Genomic DNA, 8044 nt, shown 5'->3' with positions numbered 1-8044 from the left:
AGAAGGCCAAGAAACAAAGGGGGGGGGGGCTCTTTTGGGGGGGGGGGGGTGAAGAGGGGGGGCAGAGGAAGGTGGGAAGAGCTGTTACAAGGGTATCCCCTGCTGTGCGTTGTGATTGACACAGGGCGTCAGAGCTCTGCATTCTGGCCTCCCTATTTCATTTCAAACGAGGTTTCTGTTTATTGATTTTTACACTATGAATCCTTTAGCATCCTTCAGAGAAGAATAAGGAGGCCCAGAGAGGGGAGGGGATGTTCCCAAGATCACACAGTTCAGCTGTGCCAAAGCCATGACCAGAACCCAGCTTTCTCTGGGCTCCTTGATGTTTAGCAATCGCTGATACACTTCGCAGGATCGTCCTGGGGACCAGAGGTGGAAGAGAGAAGAGAAAGTGGTACAAAAAGTGGGGCGTGCCATGCCTAGAGGGAGTCCTGTCTGGGGTGGGGGTGGGGAGAGGAGGTTCATGGGTTCCAGCCTCACATACCAGCCGTGAGGATACAGCCAGGACATTCATCCTCCCTGGGCCTCAGTACCTGCCCTGCATACCCCGCACCTCACCTCGCGCGGCTCGGGGGAAGCGGGGTGCGGTGAGAGGGGAGACTGTGAGAGAGCCGCAGCAACTTAAAAACATGTTCCCGTGTCTTTGGTTCTCCTGTCTTCAAGAGGTGGAGTCTTAGTCCCTCCCTCGAGGGTGGGCTGATTTAGTGACTCATGTCTAACAAACAGAATAAAGGAGAAGAGATGGTGTGTTGTGTGTGTGTGTGTGTGTGTGTGTGTGTGTGTGTGTGTGAGAGAGAGAGAGAGAGAGAGAGAGAGAGAGAGAGACAAGGTCATAAAACAGCGCTGTGGCTTCCATCGTGGTTACACTCAGTTTTTGGGGAACGTTGGCTGCCCTGTTTTGAGGAACTGGTGAGGAACTGAGGTCAAATGAAAGCAATTCAGTCAAATGACAGAAATCCCTTTTTATCAGACATTACTTAACTCTTTAATTAAAGACATAGATGAGCAGAATGGATAAAAACACATGACCCACTCTACGTTGTCTACAAAAGACTCACTTTAAAGCCAAAGACACAAATAGATTGAAAGTGAAAGAATGGAAAAAGATATCCCATCCAAACAGTAATCAGGGGTGGCTGTCCTAATATCATACAAAATAGACTCTAAACCAGACAAGGTAACAAGAGGCAAAGAAGGATATTACGTATTCCTAAAAGGTTCACCCCGGCCGGTGTGGCTGCGTTGGTTGGAGCGTCGTCCCGTGCATCGAAAGGTTACAGGGCACATACCTAGGTTTCGGGTCCGATTCCTGGTTGGGGCTAGTACGGGAGGCAACCGATCAATGTTTCTCTCTCACATCAATTTTTCTCTTCCTCTCTCACTCTTTCTTCCTCTCTCGCCCTTCCTCTCTCTAAAATCAATAAAAACATATCCTCAGGTGAGGATTAAAGAAAAAAATAAAAGGTTCAATAGAGCAAGAAGATAGCACAGTTATAAACCTTCCCATACCTAATAACAGAGAAATATATGAAGCAAAAACTGACAGAATCGAAGGGAGAAATAGTGGTGAAGAGGAAGACATGTTATTAGTGATGTCTCAGCTCTCTTGTTGGGTGGCAGGGTCGGGGTTGTTAACTACACTATGTTTTATAACTAACAGTTTGTGAAAAGCGTCTTTTACATGCACAGAATACTGTATCTTAAAATATAAGTCAGAAAATATTCAGGATCGCCCTGGCTGGTGCGGCTCGGTTTTCCTGTGCCCTGGAAGGTCGCTGGCTGGATTCCTGGTCCAGGCGCATGCTGGGTTGCGGGCTCGATCCCCAGTAGGGGTCGTGCAGGAGGCAGCTGATTGATGTTTCCCTTTCATCGATGCTGCTATCTCTCCCTCTCCCTTTCTCTCTGAAAACCAATAAAAAATATTCTTAAAAAGATAGATAAGAGCCCTACCCCATTTGGCTCAGTGGATAGAGCTTTGGCCTGCGGACTGAAGGGTCCGGGGTTGGATTCCGGTCAAGGGCACATGCTGGGTTGTGGGCTGGATCCCCAGTAGAGGGCGTGCAGGTGGCAGCCGATCAATGATTCTCTCTCATCATTGATGTTTCTATCTCCCTCTCCTCCCTTCCTCTTTGAAATCAATAAAAATATATTTTAAAAAGAGAGAGATAAGAGGAGGAGGGAGTCTAGGTTGGAGGCAGGCCAGTTGGTAGTAGTGAGGGTGGGCTGTGGCACAGCCATGACACCCGTGGGTCAGCGGAGCCCAGGGCTCTGGGAAGAGGGCCCCCCAGGAGGAGGGCAGCCTGGGATCCTGGCGGCGAGGCTGCAGGGCCGGCCTTGGCCACACGAGGGCGCTCCACACTCACATCGGGTGGGGGAGGCCGGATTGTAAGGAAGATGGGGAGGAGGCCTTCTGCGGGGAGAGGAAGGGGCAGAACGCCCTCTCTGCTCCCAGGCTAGTCCTCTCTCCAGGTGTCCTGTGTGGTCCAGCCTTGAAGGTCCGTGTGAAGTCCCTCTGGCAACTGGGAACACAGCCCTGAGAAGTTCATGCATATGTATGTCAGTGCTTGCTTGTTGAGGTGTCAGCGGTATGCCTGTGTCCTGTGTTGGGCGTGACTGTATGTAGGAGTGTGGGTGTGTGGGAGGGTGGAAGGGGGGCGTGGGGAGGAGCAGTTCCGGCTTCCCAGGCCTGGGCTGGATCACACGGAGGGAGCCCTGAAGCAAGCAGCCCAGTGCTTCAGCTGCCTTTCCCCAACGGAGGAGTCCCCAGTCTGAAAGAGGAGGCACACGCCCTGGCCTTCAGCCTGGCCCAGCGGGACTGTGTATTGGGGATTTCCTGTGGGTCTGTGGATCCCCGGCCTTCTGGTGGTAGTTAAGCGCCTTGCTGAGGCTGGGCTCATGGCCGGCCGCCGCCAGGCCCTGGCGCTGCCCACTCCTGCTGCTCGGGAACCTGGTGTCACGAAGATGTGCCCAGGGGCAGAGCCCAGCAGAAATCTTGTGACCCAGGGAACACCATCGGTCTCATTTTAGACCAGAACATTTTTTTTTTTCTCCTGAAAGCTGCCTGGGCAGTGGCAGGAAGCCCAGGTTCGGGGTAGCAGAACATGCCACTCCAAAATACGCCTCTTGGGCACCATGATTATTTTGAGCTGATTATTTTGAGAAACGACAGGCACGGGAGGAGCTCTGAAAACGGAGCGGAGATTCCTCTTTTGACAGGGAAACGTACTTTTATAAAGAAAATCTTATTTTGTACGGGGACTCCCTTTCTATACCAGGAAGGTGGCTCTAAGTCACCAGAGAATCTTATCGCTGGGGAAGGCAGTGACTTGGTCTCTCTAAACAGACCTTACCCGTTTACCGCTTTTCCTGGTGACCTTCCCTAACAGGCCTCCCCTCCCCTTCCCCGTTCCTTTCTCTGGTCTTTAGCTGAAGATGGTGTTTAAAAGCTGCTGCCTTAGGCCACCTGGGAGAGTTACCTCATTTTTCCTGGGTACCTCCCATGTATGCATGAGGTCTGTATCTATACTCTCAGGTTGGTTTTTCTCGAATTATTCTGTCTTTTATTCCAGGGGTCTCAGCCAAGAACTCAGAAGGGAGACTTGCTTTTCCTCCCCCATAGGGGGGACCGCGACCAGGGGCCTGGAGTCTTGTCCCCTCCCGCCGCCCTGGTCACTGGACAGCTGCTGCACGTGAATGAGCTCTGGGGGTGGCCTGGCTTCTCAGCTGGGGATTTGAGAGCATTAGGGTTGGTGGGACGCACCCCCGCTGGGAGCCTGGGCGGGGCAGGCTGAGGCCCGGGGCAGTGTCCCAGGGCAGGGGAAGACCAGGAGGAGGAACAGCAAGCCCAGGGGGTGCTGGGGTCTTGAAACATGAGACAAGACCAGGATGCTGCCGAGCCCAGGAGACCCCGCTGGGGAGAGGAGACCAAGGACGAAGCCTCACAGAGCTCTGGCGGAGCCCTCGGCCTTGTCCGGACTTCCCCCAGCAGACCTTCCTCCCCCTCAGCAGCCTGGCCTCGGCCGGAACCCCTGCCATTCCCAGGGCTTCGATTCCTAGGCCCAGCCCAGCGACCATGAGAGACGTAGGAGAACACCTGGGTGAGACTACTCTAGGGAGTTTTGGGGTTCAGGGAGCAAGGCTTAATGACCACGTAGTTAAAGGGAAGCAGTTTGTCACCCCCAAATACGCCTTTTGGGCTATTATTTTAAGCTGGTTATTTTTATGAAACAAAAGACTCAGAAAAAACCCTCTGACCTTCCCCTCGTTGCCTAAGGAATTGAGAGAGGACCGGCTCTGGGAAGGCAGCCATCACCCTAGGGAACTGGGGTTTAGCTCCAACCAAGTGTCTTAGAGGAGGGGCCTCACGGGGCCCTTCGACCACAGTCTTCCTGTGTCCCATTGTTCCGTTTGTTTGTCTTTTGTCCTGTGTCCCGTTGTTAAAGATGGCCCAGCGAACACTTATTTACCAGTATTTGCTTTTCGGCCTCCATGGCATATAAGCTGCTTTAACCGCTGACCAGTTCTCAGCCCCCATGTCCTTCTGGAACCCCCACATGTGCCTATGTCATCAGTGCGGTTATCTTCTCTCGTTGACCTGTCTCGTGTTTACGTGCCTGTGGGACCAGCCAGAGAACTTAGAAGAGCGGAAGGGCAGTTACTGTTCGTTCCTCACATGGCCATTAGGCAGAAGGCACTGGTGTCAGGCCTGGGCTGGTTAAACTTCCAGCTCAGCCACCTAGTAGCCATGCGGCCTTAAATGAGCAAATTGCTGAACCTGACTGGACCTCAGTTTCATCATCTGCAACATGGGAACAGTAATGACATTGCAGGATTATGAAGATTTGGACGTTAGGAGTGCAGAGTGCTCAGTCCGTAGGAAAGGCTGTTTCTATCATCATTGTCCCATGCCCGGACCCCCTTCGACGGACTCCAGGCCTCTCTTCTCAGCTCAGACGAGAGCAGTCCTGTAATGTGCCTGCACCACTGTGACAGGGAAGGGGTAGGAAGCTAATGTCACCCAGGACGGCAGTGTCCCTGCTGACAAGAGCCTCTGGGAAGATGCCTTGGTTCCCAGGACTAAATCTCCTAGTTGGCAGGCGGTATGTCCTGTGTAGGTGGGGGACTCCCTTCACCTGGATCTCACAGCAGGAGGAATACAGAACTTTCAGAGCAGGAGGAGGCCAGGTGGCTGCCTGTTGCAACTGAGGCCAGGGGCTTTGCCTAAGGCTCTGCTCATGTCCCTAGACCTTTCCTATCACGGAGGGAGTGGGGAGGGGGTCAGTCTTCCGGGGAGGGGGCGAGGAGAGAGGCCCTGAATGCAGGCTGTGCGCCCACAGCTTTTTCCTTCTCCTTGCCTCCCCTGCACCCCACCCCGGTTGGAGCCTGCGGCCATCCAGTTAAAGCTCATTTAGGTGAGAAGCCTTCCTGGCTCTTGCACGCAGGCCGTAAAGTTGATGGGAGGGAAGGGGCTTTTTGTGAACTCAGTCCAGAGGCGGGGAGCCTGTGGGTGGGTGCCACCCGGGATCCAGTGCCAGGAGTAGATAGGGACCCCACCCTTCTGGGCGTGCCTGCTGTTGAAACCTGGCAGCTACCCCGGGTTCCTCCCTGCACCCCTCCCACTCCTCTGGGTTCGCTCTGCCTCCCCCTCAACCCCCTGGGAGGTGCTCTGCCTTCTCCCGTCCTCCTCCAGGCATCGTAGCCGAAGCCCTGGCCTGCAGTCCCGCCCTCCTCCAGCCTGTCGCACCACCCGCCTCCAAGTGGTATTTCTGAGACCAGGGTGGCGGTCCTTCTCTCTGCCCAGTACCCACTCCAGCTCCCGCTGCCCACAGGGTAGAGCTCGGATTCTTCAGGGACCTGTCAAGTCTCACGCGGCTCCGTGGCCCTCATTTCCTCTCCCGCTTCCTTTCTTGCCCACCACTCTGTGTACCCGCCTGGCTGAACTGGCCACTTGTGGGAAGTGCCAAGCACCCCTCAGCTTTCGGGGGTCTGTATAAGTGTGTGCGCCCTCACGGTGGTACTTAGGATGGTCACACATGCGCGCGCACCCGTCCCCCTGCTTAATTCGGTTAATTTCTAGTTCTTCCTTCAAGCCTCTGGTGCCACTGCTATGGAAAGCCACCGCTGACCTCGGCAAGACTGGCCCGGGCCCCCCTCTGTCCTCACAGCCCTCTGAGCTCCCCTGGAGTGTATGACACACTTTGACATTGACCCCCTTCCTTTTTTAAAAAAAAAGATATTTGGGGGAGACATACACAGGGAGTCTATAGGAGATGCTGTTGTTGAGTTAGTGTTTATTTTTTTTAATTATTATTTTTAAAAAATATATTTTATTGATTTTTTACAGAGAGGAAGGGAGAGGGATAGAGAGTTAGAAACATCAGTGAGAGAGAAACATCGATCAGCTGCCTCCTGCACACCCCCTAATGGGGATGTGCCCGCAACCAAGGTACATGCCCTTGACCGGGATCGAACCTGGGACCCTTGAGTCTGCAGGCTTATGCACTACCACGGAGCCAAACCGGTTAGGGCGACCCCCTTCCTTTATGATTCCGCTCTCTGCTCCCAAGTCTCATCACTTCGCCAGGGGAGGGCCCTGTCTTGCTCGCTGGCGTCTGTCCTAGGGCCTCGCCCGGTGCTGGTCTGTGGCAGGCATGGAGCCATAGCCACTGAAACGCTCACAGGAGCCCTCTCCAGGCACAAACAGGACTGACTCACCCTCAGGGGTCTGAGTGGCACCCAGGCTCCATTCCTGCTTCCTTTGGAGGCAGAAGCTAAAGCTGCGTGTGCCAGCCCACTCCTTCTAGAGCTGGTGCGTGTTGTGATCCCAGGCTGAGACCCGCTGGGATTTGGAAGGTGGAAGGGAGCCACGACCCCTTCCTCCTGCTGTGGCTGCTCCCCCTGGCCAGCAGGGCCACTCAGATGGGCCTGGTCTCCTGCAGCCGCGTCTAGGGTGCACCCCCCACCCCAGCCGCTCCCCAGATCACAGCCACGTCAGCGCATCCCGGAACACAGCAGTGCTAGAGGCAGCCTCCGGATGCCACCTTCCTTCCCTGCCCGGGCCCACGGAGCAGGTCTTCTAGAGACCCAGCCTCCCCCGCCTCCCCGTCCTGTTACCCTGACCGCCCCATGGGCCCCTAACCCTCTGTATCACTTTTTCCTGCACTGAGCTCTGGCTGATACAACGAATATTATCCATATTTTACAGATGAGAAAACTGAGTCACAGAGCCACACAGCCAGGGCGTGGTAGAGCGGACTCTGAACCCAGCTGAGCCCAGAGCCGCCAGCCCCTCACACTTCGGGGAATGTGCGTTGTGTGTGCCAGCAGTCGCCCACCTTTCGGACCTCACGGGCCACCAGTGTCCGCGGACCACCCGTTGGCGACCGCTGGTGAGCGCCAGGTGTGGGAGGAGGCCCAGCAGCTTCCAGGCAGTGGGCTGGGCTGGTCCCAGGGCAGGTCCTGAGCCGGTTCCCAAGGCATCTGCCCCTTCAGAGAGGCACAAGCAGCTCAGGTTGCTGGCGCTGTCCCCGGGCTGGGCTGACCCAGATGGGGCGTGTGGGGCAGGGAGGCAGCTGAGACCGCCCAGGCGTCTGAGCAGCAGGTCCGGACCTCCCGTGGTTGGGCCAGGGTCTGCCAGCCCCGATGCGCGGTGTTTGGAGAAACACTTCAGTGCTCAGAGCGGAATCAAAGCTTGGCAGGTGGTCAGGTGGTGTCACCAGGCCCGTGGGTCAGGGGGCCCCCTGGGGTGGCACCACCTTGGTGAACTTGGTGTGATCTCGCCCGTTCCCGGGGCCTGACGGACGTCTCGGCCGAGTGTGTACAGCAGAGCAGGTGGCGTGTGGCCGGCTCTTCGGTTGGACGTTCCTGCCAGTCCGCTGAGCATATGCGTTCCCATCGGGAGCTGCACGCATAGGCGAGGCCAAGGGCTTGTCTAGGAGGAGCCAAAGGAACCGAAGGAATTGGCTGGTGCCTCAGTATTCAAAGGACACCAGTCTCTGTGTGATTGCATCTGAGGCCACTGAGCAGGGCCAGCAGTGCATCCGTC

This window comes from Myotis brandtii, unplaced genomic scaffold (genome assembly GCF_000412655.1).
Source record: "Myotis brandtii unplaced genomic scaffold, ASM41265v1 scaffold131, whole genome shotgun sequence".
NCBI classification, from domain to species: Eukaryota; Metazoa; Chordata; class Mammalia; order Chiroptera; family Vespertilionidae; genus Myotis; species Myotis brandtii.
This window is presented reverse-complemented; position numbering follows the sequence as displayed.